General features: G+C 37.8%; 1 long non-coding RNA gene across 7 annotated transcripts in view; it reads left to right on the forward strand.

The window, feature by feature from the left end:
- The window catches only part of LOC129926396 (uncharacterized), a 118,679-nt gene that overhangs the window by 13,630 nt on the left and 85,977 nt on the right, over positions 1-19,072 (forward strand). For 6 of the 7 annotated variants that reach the window (XR_008778045.1, XR_008778049.1, XR_008778046.1 and 3 more), the window contains one exon: positions 479-2,194. This is a non-coding gene — a long non-coding RNA (uncharacterized LOC129926396). Of the gene's footprint in view, positions 1-478; positions 2,195-19,072 lie in introns of those variants that run through there. The other variant, XR_008778047.1, reaches the window with a different exon arrangement.

Raw genomic sequence — 19,072 nt, forward strand, 5'->3', positions numbered from 1 at the left:
TCTTAGCAAGCACAACTTCCATGCTCCTTTAGCAAGCACAGTGCATTCTGGGTCAATATCTTTTGTTGGACATATGAGGGGATATGGAGGATATCTGTGAGTCCTTCCTTTAGGCTCTTAGCAAGCACAACTTCCATGCTCCTATAGCAAGCACAGTGCATTCTGGTTCAATATCTTTTGTTGACATGTGAGGGGAGGGGGGAGGATATCTGTGAGTCCTTCCTTTAGGTTCTCAGCAAGCAAATCAAATCCATTAAAAATACCTAGTTTACATTGTGATTTCAATTTAAGCTCTCCTCACTTAGATAGTCAAGCAGTTTATAGCTTAGCATTTATACATTCAGTTTACAGCTTAGCATTTATTTATTTGGTTTAAAGCTTAGCCTTTATACATTTATTTTATAGCTAAGCATTTATACATTCAGTTTATAGCTTAGCATTTATACATTATCTGATCAACAAATATTTATTCTTTCAGCTCTATTTTGACAATATATAAAGAGTGACTTTAGCTCAACTCCTCACCAAGCTTTACAGTCTGTGACATTTTTTTGGTAAAACTTTGAATCAGATTTATGTGTATATACTTAATTATGTTAACTACATGTATCAAGAATACTCAATTCATAAAAAGAAGCTGCTTTAAAGGATTAAAGATAACTTTGACCCTTTTGAGAAAACAAATTGAAACACAAGATTTTGAATTAATTTTGTAATTCTTTTATATATTTTTTTCTTCTGAAAGCCACATAACGACACAAGTATTTATTCAAGGTTTTGAATGTATGGTATACTGTTAGGTTTAGTATTGAGTCATTCAGTAAATTGTTTTTGTTTTGTGGTTTTTATAAATTAATAAATGGAAGTTTATATAATGTGTTATGCTTATATGTATGATTTTTTTTTACTGATCTAAAGAAAGAAACTTGAGGATTTAAATTTTTATTCCTTTTGAAACATGTAAGGAATATTAGAACATTGGTTGGCAACATTATTAGTGTAAAAATGTATTTCACTTGGTAGTCAAGAATGCTTATAACTGAGATGACATCACTAATGGTGGTTAACAAGGGTGCCATGTTGTCAGCACAATAACCAACCGCCTTTACTTTTCCAAACTCATATAATAATAATAATAATAATAATCTTTATTATCCTTAAGGAAATTTGTCTTACAATTTGTGCATTACGCCAAACAAAAAACATTATAACTATCAGAAACCAAAGTGTACATTCACACCAGACTCACTCATAATTTACATGTGACAAAGTTTATACCAGATTGTTCTTATTTAATGATTTGATTGCCAGGGGAACAAAAGAGTGTTTGTGTCTGTTTGTCTTTGCTATCGGTGTCTTGTTTCTCTTTTGTGATGGTAAAATCACAAAATCCTGACACAAAGGGTGATTCTTTATTTCGAGGATCTTGTTAGCTTTTTTATAGATGTTTGTCTCAAACAACTGCCCAAATGGGGTTTGTTTTTTGCCAATGATTTTGCCAGCAGCATTTAGGATTCTATGAAGTTACCCATTAGAGCTGGGTGGACTCGAAGGCACCATAAAGATCCCAAAATTAAAAATACCCGTCTTCACCAGGATTTGAACCCAGGGCCCTCCTGTTTGGAAGTCAAGTGCTTTACCACTCATCCACATGCCTCTGTTAAAGGCTAGATTTTGTGACAATTATTTTTAGGAGAGAGAATGATGTATGCACAAAGTTGTAGCTTTTTTTTATATTTTAAATTTATTTGTATTTAACCACTGACTTATTAATCTCTGAATTGTCCAATTTAAGTTTGTAATCAGTTAGTGTTGACCTTGGCTTGATAGGCTAAAAGGATTAACAATAATAATAATTATAGCTTGTATGTAGTGCTACTTTCATGCTTACAGCATGCTCAGAGTGCTGTGTTCCAATCTTATGTGTGGACCAGTAGGGGGGGGGGATTTGGGAGAGGGTTTTCCGTGCTTCCTTCGGGTACTCAGTAAACAGAACTCTGCTTGAGTCGTGTGTTGAACCTAGAGTCACCTTGATAGGTAGCCGAGCCAAGCCAAGTTCAAGCATACTTAGCCTCTTGACCACGCCTCCACATTGAAATTAAATTGTAAATGTTAAATATTTTTAAAAATTTAATACAGAATTTGATATTTATGAAATATTTAATACAGAATTTGATATTGATGAAAAATTTAATACAGAATTTGATATTGATTACAAAAAATAATACAGAATTTGATATTGATTTGATACCATTTCATTTGTATGTGTGTGTGTTTCCAATAATATTTCTATGAATGTACAATTTATTCTCTAGATAAAGATTCATTTTCTGTTTTGTAAGGCAGCTCTCAATCCTCAGTGTTATGAACATAATGATAACTGAGTCGAAAACCATGTCCGCTTAGTATGGCTTTAATACACTGAATGACTACACAACACACATTTTGTGAACACATTCTTACGGACGAGTTACAATCACATGTAAACATAGAACGAAAACCGATACAGCATATAATTTTCATAAGTGAAATTCTAAATTTACTGAACTAAACAGACTTCTAATTCAAAAACAGACTTCAGCTTCACAGAACAGACTTTTACTTCACAAAACATTCTACTTCACAGAACAGACTTCTACTTCACAGAACATTCTACTTCACAGAACATTCTACTTCACAGAACATTCTACTTCACAGAACAGACTTCTACTTCACAGAACATTCTACTTCACAGAACATTCTACTTCACAGAACATTCTACTTCACAGAACAGACTTCTACTTCACAGAACATTCTACTTCACAGAACAGACTTCTACTTCACAGAACATTCTACTTCACAGAACAGACTTCTACTTCACAGAACATTCTACTTCACAGAACATTCTACTTCACAGAACATTCTACTTCACAGAACATTCTACTTCACAGAACAGACTTCTACTTCACAGAACATTCTACTTCACAGAACAGACTTCTACTTCACAGAACATTCTACTTCACAGAACAGACTTCTACTTCACAGAACAGGCTTCTACTTCACAGAACATTCTACTTCACAGAACAGACTTCTACTTCACAGAACATTCTACTTCACAGAACAGACTTCTACTTCACAGAAAATTCTACTTCACAGAACATTCTACTTCACAGAACATTCTACTTCACAGAACATTCTACTTCACAGAACAGACTTCTACTTCACAGAACATTCTACTTCACAGAACAGACTTCTACTTCACAGAACATTCTACTTCACAGAACAGACTTCTACTTCACAGAACATTCTACTTCACAGAACATTCTACTTCACAGAACATTCTACTTCACAGAACATTCTACTTCACAGAACAGACTTCTACTTCACAGAACATTCTACTTCACAGAACAGACTTCTACTTCACAGAACATTCTACTTCACAGAACAGACTTCTGTTTCACAGAACAGGCAAGGATAATAGAAGAAGAGATGTTAGTTTGTTAGTTCAACACTTTCAATGAAATTTAAGCCTCTTGTGTTGACATGTATGGAAAGGATTTTTTTATTTTTACTTCAAGAAATCTAAAATTTCCTAATATAGAGTTGCCTGACTGCTATAGGCTTTGCACTGTCATCACTGCCCACTTCCATCCCTGTGTCTTATATTGCTTTGCACTGTCATCACTGCCCACTTCCCTCCCCTGTGTCTTGTAAATGCTTTGCACTGTCATCACTGCCCACTTCCATCCCTGTGTCTTATATTGCTTTGCACTGTCATCACTGCCCACTTCCCTCCCCTGTGTCTTGTAAATGCTTTGCACTGTCATCACTGCCCACTTCCCTCCCTGTGGCTTGCAGATGCTTTGCACTGTCATCACTGCCCACTTCCCTCCCCTGTGGCTTGCAGATGCTTTGCACTGTCATCACTGCCCACTTCCATCCCTGTGTCTTGTAAATGCTTTGCACTGTCATCACTGCCCACTTCCCTCCCCTGTGGCTTGCAAATGCTTTGCACTGTCATCACTGCCCACTTCCCTCCCCTGTGACTTGCAGATGCTTTGCACTGTCATCACTGCCCACTTCCCTCCCCTGTGTCTTGTAAATACTTTGCACTGTCATCACTGCCCACTTCCCTCCCCTGTGACTTGTAAATGCTTTGCACTGTCATAACTGCCCATTTCCCTCCCCTGTGTCTTGTAAATGCTTTGCACTGTCATCACTGCCCACTTCCCTCCCCAGTGACTTGCAGATGCTTTGCACTGTCATCACTGCCCACTTCCCTCCCCTGTGGCTTGTAAATGCTTTGCACTGTCATCACTGCCCACTTCCCTCCCCTGTGGCTTGTAAATACTTTGCACTGTCATCACTGCCCACTTCCCTCCCCTGTGGCTTGTAAATACTTTGCACTGTCATCACTGCCCACTTCCCTCCCCTGTGGCTTGTAAATACTTTGCACTGTCATCACTGCCCACTTCCCTCCCCTGTGACTTGTAAATGCTTTGCACTGTCGTAACTGCCCATTTCCCTCCCCTGTGTCTTGTAAATGCTTTGCACTGTCATCACTGCCCACTTCCCTCCCCTGTGGCTTGTAAATGCTTTGCACTGTCATCACTGCCCACTTCCCTCCCCTGTGGCTTGTAAATGCTTTGCACTGTCATCACTGCCCACTTCCCTCCCCTGTGGCTTGTAAATGCTTTGTAATATGTGCTAGGGCATTATAATGTTGATTACTGGAGGTACATGTGATACTTCTAAAACAAATTTATTTAGAAAGCCTACTGTTAGACTATTGTTGGAACTCAAAAAGAAAATATTGAAATATTACACAAAGTTGTATATTTGATTCTTAATTGAAGCATGTCTTTTCAGTAGACTAGTGACACTTTGGCTACCTGAAGACCTATTACATTTTCCAAGTTCTTGGCTTAGTGCATTGGTACTATAAGATAATAGTCTTTGGACATTAAATTTCTTTTTTTAGAATTACAATAATAAAAGGGGGACTGCAGAGGAAAAAAAGTTTAAAATGTAATGATAAAACATGATGTTACGCAACATTTAATGAAACAAAATATGTGTACGACATGAATGTACAATACTAATTAAAGGCCAGTATATGTTTACCTTTATCATTTAACGTTTGATTCCACTTGTGTTAATACGCCTCATTTTTATACAAGCAAATCTACACAACCGCTAAAATACTTATTGGTATCTACGTTATTTATCAGATAATTGTAAGTTTAATTTTTAAAAACTTCGAATAAAGAAGAGGTATGTAAATCTTATCTTATAAAATACAGACGTTACTTCAAAAAAGAAGATGATTACATCCTACGCGTCCTAAAAGTAGTAAAAACTAATACAGAAAACAGTGTAGTCAAGATTTGGCCATCTTTAAATTTGTTCTAAATTCAGAAAATATTTGTAACAAAAAATCCTTTTTTTTTTAAATGTTATTGATACCGGTACTGTTTTTTTTTTTTTTTTTTAATGGTAAACCTTCGTCCTCTCAAAATAAAAACGACTGCTGCTAAAGACGGATTAGTTGCAACAAGTGACGCCCAGTTTTTGAAGGTCATGTAAATTTCTAACACATGTCATGGGCCGGATGAGCAACAAAATTTATTGAGTCTTCAACACACACTGTAACATTCGTTTCAAGAGGATGAATAGCACCACGTCACGAGCCATATATGACGTCACTAGCTGGATATGACGTCACGAGCTGGATATGACGTCACGAGCTGGATATGACTAGTAGTTTGGACATCTCCGGTCAGTAATATATTGTTACATATAAATGGTAATCTATGTACTCCCATATGGTGGTGAAAGTTGGACACTGAACGCTGAGGCCGAAAGAAGAATTCAAACTTTTGAGAGTAAATGAGTTTGTTTTTTTAACTAGTCTGGCTGGCAAAAAGGATGAACTTCTCAATACTGTGAATAGACGAAAGCTGAGCAAGTTCGGTTCAATTGTTTGTTGTTTGTAAAATGTTTTACATGTTTCGGATGTTCCTTCAGAGTTGAATATAGTTTACTTCCTAGTCCAAACCTCCCGCAGGACGACGGGGGATGGGAGCGGGCAGAGTTTGAACCCTCGACCGTCGATAAAACCGAACAACAGTCCAGCACGCAAACCGCACGACCAGGCAGCCATCCAATTGTAGTTGGCTGTTAAAAGTCATCCTTCAAGGTACACTGAAGGGAGCACAAAGAACGGGTCGTCCAAAGAAAAGTTGGCAGGACTATGTGAACGGCCTTGACATCCTGCTAAGAACATCCGGGGCAGTGGATTTGGGTGAAGTGAAATGCCCAACCCTACGTCGATAGTCAAATGGACGGAAGAAATGCCAGAGATTGTTCGTATTGGTTGTCTGCTTGGTCATGTGGTATTCTCTTTAAACTGTCGCCTCGATGGTCAAGGTTCGAACCCTACCCACCTCCACCCCCCACAGTTCCGTTGGATGTTTATGCTAGGATGTAAATAAAAACAAAATGTTGTTCTTCGTGCTGTACAGTCAACATTCAGACATTAACAACTGAGATGTTTTGAACTAATCAACAAAGTCCAATGACTCATTAGATCAGCAATATAGGTCAGGGTTTGCATATAGTCCACACTGTGGCACATCTGACCTGTCAACCACTCATTAACACTGATGGAGTCGTGTCTAATATAATATAAATAAATAATAGGTCTGGTTGGAAGACTTGTAAACAATTATTATTCTTCCTTAATTGTGAAAACCATTGCAACTCAGACGACCGCATGCCAAAGGCGATGAAGAGAGTAGATTAGATTTTTGGTCGAGGGGCGGACTGGGTTCTAGGTCGGCAGCCAGTCTAGGAGATAGAAACTCCAAAATAAAGCCTACAGCCATTTGCTGTCTACAGCTATCTCAGACTACTGAGCCACTGTGGTCGACATTTGACATAAAGAATCACCCCGAGTACCGAATCTTCTTTGGTGATTGTAATGGAAGACTGCGTAAAAGAGGTGCCTTATGCACTATAAAGATCAACTCAGGCGCCATTTCACCCTCAATGGCATAGAGGAAAGTAGCTGGCAGCAGATGGCCTCTGTGAGAGACGGAGAGCTCCCACAAAGGTTACGGGACTCATATTTGAGCCCTTATGGAAGACAGGCGCAGAAGACGGAGAGAAAATTTAAATAGACCGCCGGCGGATAACGGCTTTGTCTGCACGAGATGCGGAGAAACATGTAGGTCGCAACTGAATTTGCGCAGTCATGTGAAATACTGGACTCATCCTTAATCTTTGGAATAGAAGACATGGACATTGTTATTAAACTCGTAGAATGGGGGGGGGGGGGGGCGGACGAAATAGCCGAAAACTTTTTCTTGTTAATTGAAAACATTTTTAGTCGATTGATACGTTAAGAAGGTCTACATTTTTTTTAGTTTTAAAGACATTATTACTTGCACGAAGTCATAGCTAAAGTAAACATGGCTTTAAAATAATTACTTACAAAATTGTTGCATTACTAGTATTAGAATGTCTTGTGTTCAATGCACCCATACATACAGACTACTCGATTTCTTTGTCACACACTTTTATTTCTGTGAGGAGGCCCACAAACGTGTTCTTCAACCCGGACCCACGCTTGCTACGCCACTGCATTGCATATTATTCTTTCAATCAAAGACTGTTGGCTTGTGTAGTCCCCGATCTAGCACTATATTTTTTTTTTTAGTAACGCGTGGGAAGACTAATGCAGGGGTGGACTGGGTATCAAAATCGGCCTGGGCATTTCTATATCACCCGGCCCATAAATTGTATATTATATGATGCGACCCTTATCTTATAAAATACAGACGTGATTTCAAAAAATAAGATGCTTACTGTGGTCCTACCGGCCCATTAGGATACCGGCCCACCGGGCATTTGCCCGAATGCCCATATAGCCAGTCCGCCCCTGGACTAAAGCTAGAAAAGTCTCTATGGTGTTTGTTTGAACCATCACTTGACATCACGTTTGCTGAACACACGTGCTTAACCCGACATAAACAATTCAAGAACTTGACAACTCCATTGGACCTCATTCACCAATCGTAAACAAACAACATTTAGCCACGTGATAATATTGATAAAACAATGAAAAAAAAAACGTATCACGTGACAGCCTTTATGGATTGCGTAATTTGTATAGAAGAGATATAGAGGCTAAATGAGAAGCTACTTTAATACTATAGCTTTATGCTCTAACGAATGTAATATATTACATCCAAATACTGTACAATTAACCCTTTCCCGTTGTACTCAACTTGAACTGGACTCTGTCTCGACTGTCCCGGACCGACACCTTTCGATGTAGGGGTCACGGAAGTCGCGTCCGTACTGACTTGACTCTGGACTCCCTGCGTCGCACTGTCTTGCTGCGGATTAACAGTACCCGACCGAGGCGTCTTAACTCTGACACAATCGAAAGAAAGTGTTCAACGATTATCTCAGGCCAATGCTAGACAAGTGCAAAATAAAAAGTCGCATCGACCGATAACTATGATACTTTTTAACTCTTTCTCTCCTAATGGATGCTGCCAACGTTGATTTGACTCCCATTAAACTAAATTGATTTTTTGATTTATAAACTTTAATTTGTGTTGTGTACAAAGAGCATGCCCGCTCCTATAATTCAATAACAAATATAACATTTTCTGATGACATACAAACAAATATTGAAGTTGAATCATAGCAGGATAGTGAATTACAAATGAGGGAAACGAATAATAGGCCTACTATCGGAACGAGAAAAATAATTACGGAAAGAGTTAAGAGCTATAAAATTTTATTTTTACAGCCAATGATAGTCATGTTTCATCAATACAATTTCAATTTATATATTGTTACGTATCTCTCCTACTATCCAGGCTCTCTTCTAACTGCACCACACGACACAACGAACTTAGAGAACCTCACAACTCAGGGCTCCAAAGTATCAGTCAGTTTAATTGCAAATACATTACAAACACTGTACAGTTGGCAACAACATTAACACTGTCTTTACAAAAACCTAGTCTTGCTCCGCCTGACTTCATACACCGTGCTGGTTCTCGCCTCGTACTGGTCACATAGCGAGGTAACGTGAAGTCTCGTCTTTCTGACACACTCGCTCTTATATAATGTCTCTACTGGCCTTCTAGAATCGAAAGGGACGTTCTTGACCACTCAGAATGATCACAATAGCCGAGACTTGCGTGCGTAATATTTACACACAGGTCGTTGCCGAACTGGCGTGTACTGTCACTGGTCACAGTTGACCGATCGTCCTGCGCTGGACTGGGGCGATTTGGGTAGGCTAAAAACACACAGCACTACCCCCATCTGTGTCACCACCAGGTTTACAACAATATATATATTTATATTCGGCCTTCTTTCCGTCCTCTTTTAGACGTAACCCTAGGGGTGACTGCATGCTTAGGGGAGCTGAAGCGCTGTAAAGGCCTATCGGGTGCCATGATGATGTTCGCCTTCACTAGCTTAGATGAAAGCAGGGAACAGGCCGCTGGAGAGAAATTAGAGTCCCAAAGAAAAGCCCCTTCCAAAGGCATGCACGGAGGACGAAAAAATAACTTCGGCCTACATAGACCAAAGTTCGAATTAAGTCTTTGTCTGCACCGGGTGGAGCCAGGGCCGGATTTAAGTACGTGGAGGCCCCAGGGCAAGATTTTGTGGAAGCCCCTACACTTTTTCAAAAGCTTTAAGATCCACTTATGAATGATTATATCTAAACGCATGTTATATTTTAGATATTTTAGAAGAAAGAAAGAGTTCTTATAAATTTAATCTCACTTTCCCTTTAAACAATAATTAATATGTATATTTTAGTTTAAAAAGTGTAGGCCTATAATTTTTCAGTTTTTGAAGTGAAAAGCCCTTGGAAGACTCACTGACGAAAACCCGGAGATGCACCGGCCAAACTGGTGAAAGCGCCTTAAAAAGATAACCCGAGAGCTTTAGGCAAACGAAACAATCTATCTATAAATAAGGCAACATTTAACAAGGTGGACGCGTTGAAAATCAACAAAAAATTTAGTGTGAATGACATAATAACAAATATCAATGCATTAAATCAGGACAGTCAGAGGTGTAGCTAGGAATTTTCCATTGTTTGGGGTTCCGGGGGGCTTGACCTCTTTGGGGGCCCCTTCATTTTGCGTAATATTTATTTTTTAATGTAAAAAAACCCCACTAATTTGGGGGCCCCCTCAAGTTAGGCCCGGGGGGATTTTCAAATTCTCCCCCCTCCTTCTCATCCCACTCTAGCTCCGCCACAGGGGACAGGAGACATCCAGCCGGAAGAAAACGATTTATGACTTAATAAGGTGGACAACTCACGAATAGAGAGACAATAGGATGAAACACAGTTGTCTCCGTTGAACTAATACGAAATGATAGAGAGCATGCTTAACACTCCTGCAGGACTATAATGAGACACGGCTGTAGCGTAAACGAAAATTCGTAAAAATTGGAAAAGACTGAAATATATCTTGTAGCGAGAAGCTTATTCCAAATCGAGTTCAATTAGTTTGCTTTGTGCAGAACCACAGTCCTTACCTGTCTACGATCTATTGGCATATCAATAATAATAATAACATTCTCGTTGCCTGTCAGAGGGCGGTACTTCTGCAGACCTGCCACATCACCAGAAAATTCCTCGGTGGAAACTGATAAAGGGACTACGATGAATTTTGTTTCTCTTTAGCGAAACTCGACCCTGGCAGCGCCAGGGAATGACTACTCGTTTATTTCTAACATAATAATAGTCTTTATTGTCCGTAAGGAAATTTGTCTTACAATTTGTGAATTACACCAAACAAAAAAACATTATAACTATAAGAAACCAAAGTGTACATTCACACCAGACTCACTCATAATTTACATGTGACAAAGTTTATTCTTATTTAATGATTTGATTGAGGATAATGTACACAAAGGGCTTTCTATTAGAGAAAACTACAAAACATTGCAACACAGGAGACAGTGAAGTGTTACAGTAATGCTGCTAATTTTTCTTGTATATATATCATCACATAATCTTTGATGCTCTCGCTGAGAGCATAAGGACTGAGTCAGCCTTTAACAAGAGAAAGATAGCCATATAAGTAATAATTACTTTAGAATTCGTTAGATAGGACACTTTTAAATTGAATTTAAAAAGTAAACAAATTGGACAGAACGCAAATCTTGTAGGTAAACGTTGTTGTTTGATGAGTGGAGTGTTACTGGTTGAACGTCAGAGTTACTAGTTGAACGCCAGTTACTGGTTAAACGTCAGAGTTACTAGTTGAACGTCAGTTACTGGTTAAACGTAAGAGTTACTAGTTGAACGTCAGTTACTAGTTGAACGTCAGAGTTACTAGTTGAACGCCAGTTACTGGTTGAACAGCAGAGTTACTAGTTGAACGCCAGTTACTGGTTAAACGTCAGAGTTACTAGTTGAACGCCAGTTACTGGTTAAACGTCAGAGTTACTAGTTGAACGCCAGTTACTGGTTGAACGTCAGTTACTAGTTGAACGCCAGTTACTGGTTAAACGTCAGAGTTACTAGTTGAACGCCAGTTACTGGTTGAACAGCAGAGTTACTAGTTGAACGCCAGTTACTGGTTAAACGTCAGAGTTACTAGTTGAACGCCAGTTACTTGTTAAACGTCAGAGTTACTAGTTGAACGCCAGTTACTGGTTGAACGTCAGTTACTAGTTGAACGCCAGTTACTGGTTAAACGTCAGTTACTGGTTAAACGTAAGAGTTACTAGTTGAACGTCAGTTACTGGTTAAACGTCAGAGTTACTAGTTGAACGCCAGTTACTGGTTGAACAGCAGAGTTACTAGTTGAACGCCAGTTACTGGTTAAACGTCAGAGTTACTAGTTGAACGCCAGTTACTGGTTAAACGTCAGAGTTACTAGTTGAACGCCAGTTACTGGTTGAACGTCAGTTACTAGTTGAACGCCAGTTACTGGTTAAACGTCAGAGTTACTAGTTGAACGCCAGTTACTGGTTGAACAGCAGAGTTACTAGTTGAACGCCAGTTACTGGTTAAACGTCAGAGTTACTAGTTGAACGCCAGTTACTTGTTAAACGTCAGAGTTACTAGTTGAACGCCAGTTACTGGTTGAACGTCAGTTACTTGTTAAACGTCAGAGTTACTAGTTGAACGCCAGTTACTGGTTGAACGTCAGTTACTAGTTGAACGCCAGTTACTGGTTAAACGTCAGAGTTACTGGTTAAACGTCAGAGTTACTAGTTGAACGCCAGTTACTGGTTAAACGTCAGAGTTACTAGTTGAACGCCAGTTACTGGTTAAACGTCAGAGTTACTAGTTGAACGCCAGTTACTGGTTAAACGTCAGAGTTACTAGTTGAACGTCAGTTACTGGTTAAACGTAAGAGTTACTAGTTGAACGTCAGTTACTGGTTAAACGTCAGAGTTACTAGTTGAACGCCAGTTACTGGTTGAACAGCAGAGTTACTAGTTGAACGCCAGTTACTGATTAAACGTCAGAGTTACTAGTTGAACGCCAGTTACTGGTTAAACGTCAGAGTTACTAGTTGAACGCCAGTTACTGGTTGAACAGCAGATTTTGTTCACTTCTAGGAAGACAAACATTGGGCCTTATCATTTCGAGGCCTCATGCTATCTATCTATCTATCTATCTATCTATCTATCTATCTATCTATCTATTTATCTATCTATCTATATCTATCTATCTATCTATCTATCTATCTATCTATCTATCTATCTATCTATCTATCTATCTATCTATCTATATCCATATATATATATATATATATATATATATATATATATATATATATATATATAAAGAGAGAGAGAGGGGGGGAGAGAGACAGGGATTCACTGCATTAAATGACGACCAATTTGTGATTTAATTAGGTCTACTCGCACTGTTCAGCGTGCGCCAGGCAGGTGACAAAAAAAAAAGCAGTGACAAAAAGGAGGGCACTCACGGAACTTGCATTCGATGTGATCGCAGAGAATCAATTGTGTTGCTTTATATATTCTTTAGTGACAGTTTCGTGACTTTGTTTTGTAACACTGATTTGCTTTCATTTTGTCATTAGTATAGGGATTTATTGAAAAGTTCTGTCGGAGTCTTATTTCACCATCAAGCTCATAGTGATCATCTTCATCATACTGACCTTTGACTTTTGTCGCACGGGTGCTGTGACGATTTAAAAAAATAGGTTCTTTAATCTGATTTGCATAGGATTGCCAAACAAAAGAATCTCGGAAGCAGCTTACGTGAATTTTAATGTGTGACGATTCTATTTTGTTTTCTTTTGGGACATTCCTTTTTTTCTTTTTCAAAGGACGCAACTACAAACTGTCTAGTTTCTAATTTAATATCAGTTTGTGGCAGAAAATTGCAATAAAACTTTCGTAAAGGCACTCTACTGTATTGGAAAATATCAAGCTTTATATCGTGAAAGAAAGTCTACCAGCCTATTTCGCATTTTCACATTTAGGACTATAAGAGCAGCAGACTCAACAAAATGATTTGGAAAATGAAGACCTTTCTGGGTTCAGTGATTTTGCTATCTACGTGTAAGTAACATTTTAACAAATCATTTAGGTCTGCTTTTAATGTTCATTGTGTGTTCATTTTAGAGAGTCCATCCGATTACTTTTTTTTTTGTATTGTAGCCTACTGGTATATAATCAAAGTCCAAAACACAACAATAGGAGAAACTGTAATTTCTTTTTTGTCTTTCGAGTTTCGGATTATTATTTTTTTTCAGAAATAATTACACCATAGTCAAATTTACTGTATGGCGGAAGGGTTCAAACACGAACCATCGTAACGACAGTCCGAGGCGCATACCATAAGACCACGCAGCGGCAGGCAGCTATCCATATTTCACATTATATGGACTGCAGTTCCTTAAGTAGGCTATCTGTCAAAAATCATCTTATTTTACTTTTTAAAGAATGGTCAATGTTTTGTTATGTTTTAGAAATATAGATTCGATATTATATTATTAGCGATATCTATTGATAGTTTATCTGAAAATTAATAATTAATAAATATAAAATAAATATAAGTAATAAATATAAAGATTGGGTGGGGAGGGAGGGTGGGGACATATTTGTGAATTAAAAAAAAAAGAACAAAGAGTGTAAATAAAAATCTGAAATTTAAAAACAGAAAATTAAGAGACGTCCTTTCATCTTCTAAATTGGACCAGCAACACAATTTATTCAAAACATTCTTTTCAAGAAAGCATTTCAACATAGCCGCCATGCCCATTTCTACCCCGCCTACATGGCTATATTTGAATGAACTTCATGAACAGAAATGTCAAAGAAAAATCGGAAAAATCTTGGAAGCCACCCGCTCCATCAGAAGTGGTCGCGAAGTGGGCTACTACTGTCAATCTTGACAAGAACAGAGCGGTACAAAAACTCGTCCGTACCTTACTCGGTCAGACTATATCAACGCCAGTCGTTGATCAGGAAACATGAATAGGACCAAAATGCCTGTGTGTAGTCGCTGAATGAACTCTTTATGTTGTGTCTGTTCTATTTATTTATGTGTATGTTTCTGTTGTGTTGTCTTTATATGAGAAAAGAGTCCAAATTTCCATATGGATCAATGAAGCAGTCTTAGTCTTAGTATTTATTGCGTTGCAACAGTCAAAACGATGACCCCCACCCCCACATAAAAATTAATATGCACCCTCGATTGTTCTTCACATTATCGGTCAGTGTCTCCTCCTACTTTGGGCTTATTTTAACTTGCTCTACCGTCGCCAGGAGAAAGCTCTTTACAACTCAGAAGCAGTGTTCCCCCAACCCCCCCCCCCCCCCAAGCCCACTAAAAAGTGACAAAGGGCAGCGCCAACATACTTTTTTGTTTTCCATCTAGAGCCGAGGTTCTCAATGTAACTGGTCTTTTGACGTGGTATTAGTATTACACAAAAGACTGGTCATTAAGATGTAGAAACTTGTATCACACAATCAATGTGTCGCGAATGCTGTAGAATGCTGGGTTCGTGCTGCCTGGAGTCACACTTGACACGTAACAAGCACAAATAGTATAGTTCCGTGGATTGACTAGAATCCGAATTGAAGCAGACGAGACATAACGTTTATCCAATGACAATATGCTGCACTTCATAGTAGTTACAAAAAATGATCAAATGCATAGAAATGTAGTTACGTCCGCGTAACAGCGGTACCAAATATATCCAATATACTAAGTCCTCAAGAGCAGGTGTATATATATATATACTTTACTATTAAATCACGTCCGCATCACAGAGGGTAACAATAAACTTCAATAATATGTATCCAGCTCTAAGTACAGAAAAGACCTATTAAAATACGTGTACTGTCTCAAGTCCCATAAACGACTCAACTGACTAAAAGGTACTACTGTCTTCAAGTGACTGCCCTACTCAACTGACTTAAGGTTACTACTGACTAAAAGTTAATTTAGTCATTCTTACTTCTCCTTCTATATCAGAGGTTTCACGTGTCTTTCACCTTCTTGACCCGAGGTGAAAATATAGCAGGCAATATCAACCGTGACTGTGACACTCAACCTGTGGGTCATGACCCCCTTGGGGGGTCGAATAACGATTCGCCAGGGGTCGTCTAAGACCATTGAAAATATAGATTCTAATACTGCAAATGCTACGTCATGCTTAAAAAAAAATAGTCACATAAGTCTGCACCACAAAAATGGTGAATACGAAATAAGTTAAAAAGTAAAAGTTTCCGTTGCGGTCAATGCCATAACTACAATGGAAGTTATCTGTTTCTGTGGCCCACGGTTAACGAGGGTGTCATGTGGCTAGCACAACGACCAACCGCATTTACTTTCCCCAACTAATATCAGGTGGGCCCCACACATTAGAGTTGGGTGGACTTAGAGGCGCCCAAAGATCCCCGCGTCTCCCAAATAAGAAATAGAATAGTAAATAAATGCATGTCACAAAGATGCAATTTTATTTATTTATAATTTAATCATAATCAGAACTATTTATTTCAAGACTATAATGACAATTGTTTCATGTTGAAACCTAAAACATGGCAACGCATATCAAAAATTTACATCAAGTGAACTGTTTTAGAACATTATCAAAAGTACAGCTACTTAGGCTTATGATTTTTACGGTTGGGGGTCGCCGCATTAAGTAATATGGGCATATTGGGTGAGAAAATTTGAAGTGAAAGGCTGTTAAGGCGGTAACATTGTAGCCCTATCTTTGTGGGCTACCTCCGTAAATTGTAGGCCTAATAATGTAGCCCTATCTTTGTCGGCCTCCTCCGTGAGGTGAGGGCCTAACATTGTATATAGGCCTATGTAGGCTACTTCCTTAAATTATATCCTAACATCGAATATTCGTATGCTACTCCCATAAGTTGGACTACAATGTAGGTTACATTATATAGCTCCTGAGTTGTAGCATTGTAAAATTGTAGACTTCTTCCATAAAATGAAGTACGCTGTTAAAATGTGTTAATGTACGTAGGTGACATCATTTCTATAAAATTATATAGTGGGTATGCAGATGAGATTGTTTGTAATTTTTAAAAAAAAATGTTCCTGATGTTGATTCAGAGTTAAAGAAAATGTTGATTTACTACCTAATCCAAACCTCCCGCAGGACGACGGGGTTGGCAGCGGGCAGGGTATCAACCCGGGACCATCGACAAGTCCTAACGACAGTCCAGCGCGCATAACGCACGACGAGGCAGCCACTCTTGTAGTCCATATATTTATATTTATGACGGGTTTACGAAAATGCAAGACCCGCGCACTATAGGCCTATACCCTCACCTTTAATTCAATTTAAACTTTTTAACAAAATATATGCATGTCAAATAAAAGAGGCTAAATGGGATTAATATAAAATAATGTTATTCGATTATTCTCTTCACCAATAAAGCCTAACGTGATTATATATATATATATATATATATATATATATATATATATATATATATATATCATCTGTGCTAATATTAGAAGATATTACGTCATTGTTTGTTGTTTATGTTGTTTTATGCGAAAGCAAAGAATCGGACGGAAATAAAAGTTAGTTAGGTACACTCAATCAAATGGACAAAGTGAGGTGTATGTTGGTATCGTAAAGCAGATATTTAACAAAGCATACAAAAGTGGGAAAGATCCATATCTCGCTATGCTCGAGTATAGAAATAGGGCCTACTCCGATAAGCGGACTGCTTTATATTTATTCGCCATCACAACTGCTGATGAGTAGAAGACTCAGGGACATCATTCCAACTGATCCCAAACTATTGAAACCATCGGTAGCTGAAAATGCAGAGACATTACTCAACGAACGACAGAGGAAAAGCAAAGTGAAATACGATTCAAAAGCAAGGTTACCTAAAGACTACTCTGTAGGGGAGAAGGTGAGAGTTCGTCTAGGACAAACATGGCAGAAAGCAGTCGTCATTAAGAAACATCCATCACCCAGATCTTACATCATAAAGACAAATGATGGAAAAACATACAGACGAAATCAACGGTTTTTAAACAAGAGCTACGAAGAAGACATCTCTGGGTACTATGACACCGACGAAGACAATGAACAGCAAACTGTTAGAACAAACGAAACAGACAATTATAAACCAACATCTAGAGAACTTGCTGTGCCGGTCAAGACAACCAGAAGTGGTCGAGTTGTCAAAATTCCTTGTAAATATAAGTATTAAGAACTTTAAAAGGAAGGATGTGATAATAGCTTCAAAAGGAAGGATGTGCTAATATTAGAAGATATTACGTCATTGTTTTTTGTTTGTTTTATGCGAAAGCAAAGAATCGGACGGAAATAAAAGTTAGTTATATATGTCTACCTTGATAAAGACAGTCTTGTTATTATCATTATTAATTACTAACGTCTACAGTAAATTATTATTAATCTGTGACAACAGAACATCATCTATTAAATTAATATTAGCCTATTAATACAAGTTTGAAGCCGGAAAAGTTTGATTTCTATACGAAATTCTACCCAAGAGAATGATCGTATTTAATCTATGACAGTCACAATAGCTTGTGCCTACATTTACAGCCCCTCTCACACATATCATACATGTAACATGAGAATGACTTTCTGACGGAAAACTTCTGACTATTATGGGGAAAACATTTTTTTTTCTTCTACGAAGTTACTAGATCTATATAACAGTTTGATAACCACTGCGTATTTACTCCGTTTAGATTTAGCTAATTAACAAATTAGCATCGAAGCTCGTGCTAACCTGGACAGCTTCCGTTTGCCGGTGATTGTTTATCGAAACATTGAATGCACCTTGTGCGAGTGTCTGGCTATAGAATATCAACATCAACACATACTGTCACATAGTGACATAGCAGGTAAGTTAATTTTTTTTAAAAATATATAGTGATTTTAGTCTAGACTCCGCTGCTAAAAGCGTAGGAAATTACCCTATATTGGCCTATAATATATATTATAATATATATATTATTATAATTATATAATTTATATAGATCTATATAAATCTAGATCTAAAACTAATATGATTTATTATATAAGAATATAATGAATATAGATCTAGATCTAGAATCTAGTCACTAGTGTAGATATAAAAAATAAATGAATTTAATAACCATAACTTAACTTCTTAAGACACTTAGATTACTTAGAATACTTAGATCTATAAGTCAAGTAACAAGTTAAGTAAGCCGGCATTTAAGCAGTCTAATGACTCTCTAGAAATTCTAAGAAATAGATCTATTATAGATCTAGAATTCTAGATCTAGAATCTATGTCTAGTTGAATAGTTCTGAAATTCAAAATCATTGGACACTGCCATTCAAGCAATCATGATTCACTCAATGACTCATTATTGACATCATAAATGATAATTTTTTACATTCAGTGGTATCTTCAAAAACCTTCAAAACCTACACATTTCATTTGTACAATCTAGAGAATCTAGTCATAGTGACAGGTCTGACAGTCATACATGTTAATATTATTATTGACTTAAATTTAAACTCTGCTAACTCTTTGGTTTTCTTGGCTGATTCAGGCAACCCATTCCA

Source organism: Biomphalaria glabrata, chromosome 5, assembly GCF_947242115.1.
Source record: "Biomphalaria glabrata chromosome 5, xgBioGlab47.1, whole genome shotgun sequence".
Taxonomy (NCBI): Eukaryota; Metazoa; Mollusca; class Gastropoda; family Planorbidae; genus Biomphalaria; species Biomphalaria glabrata.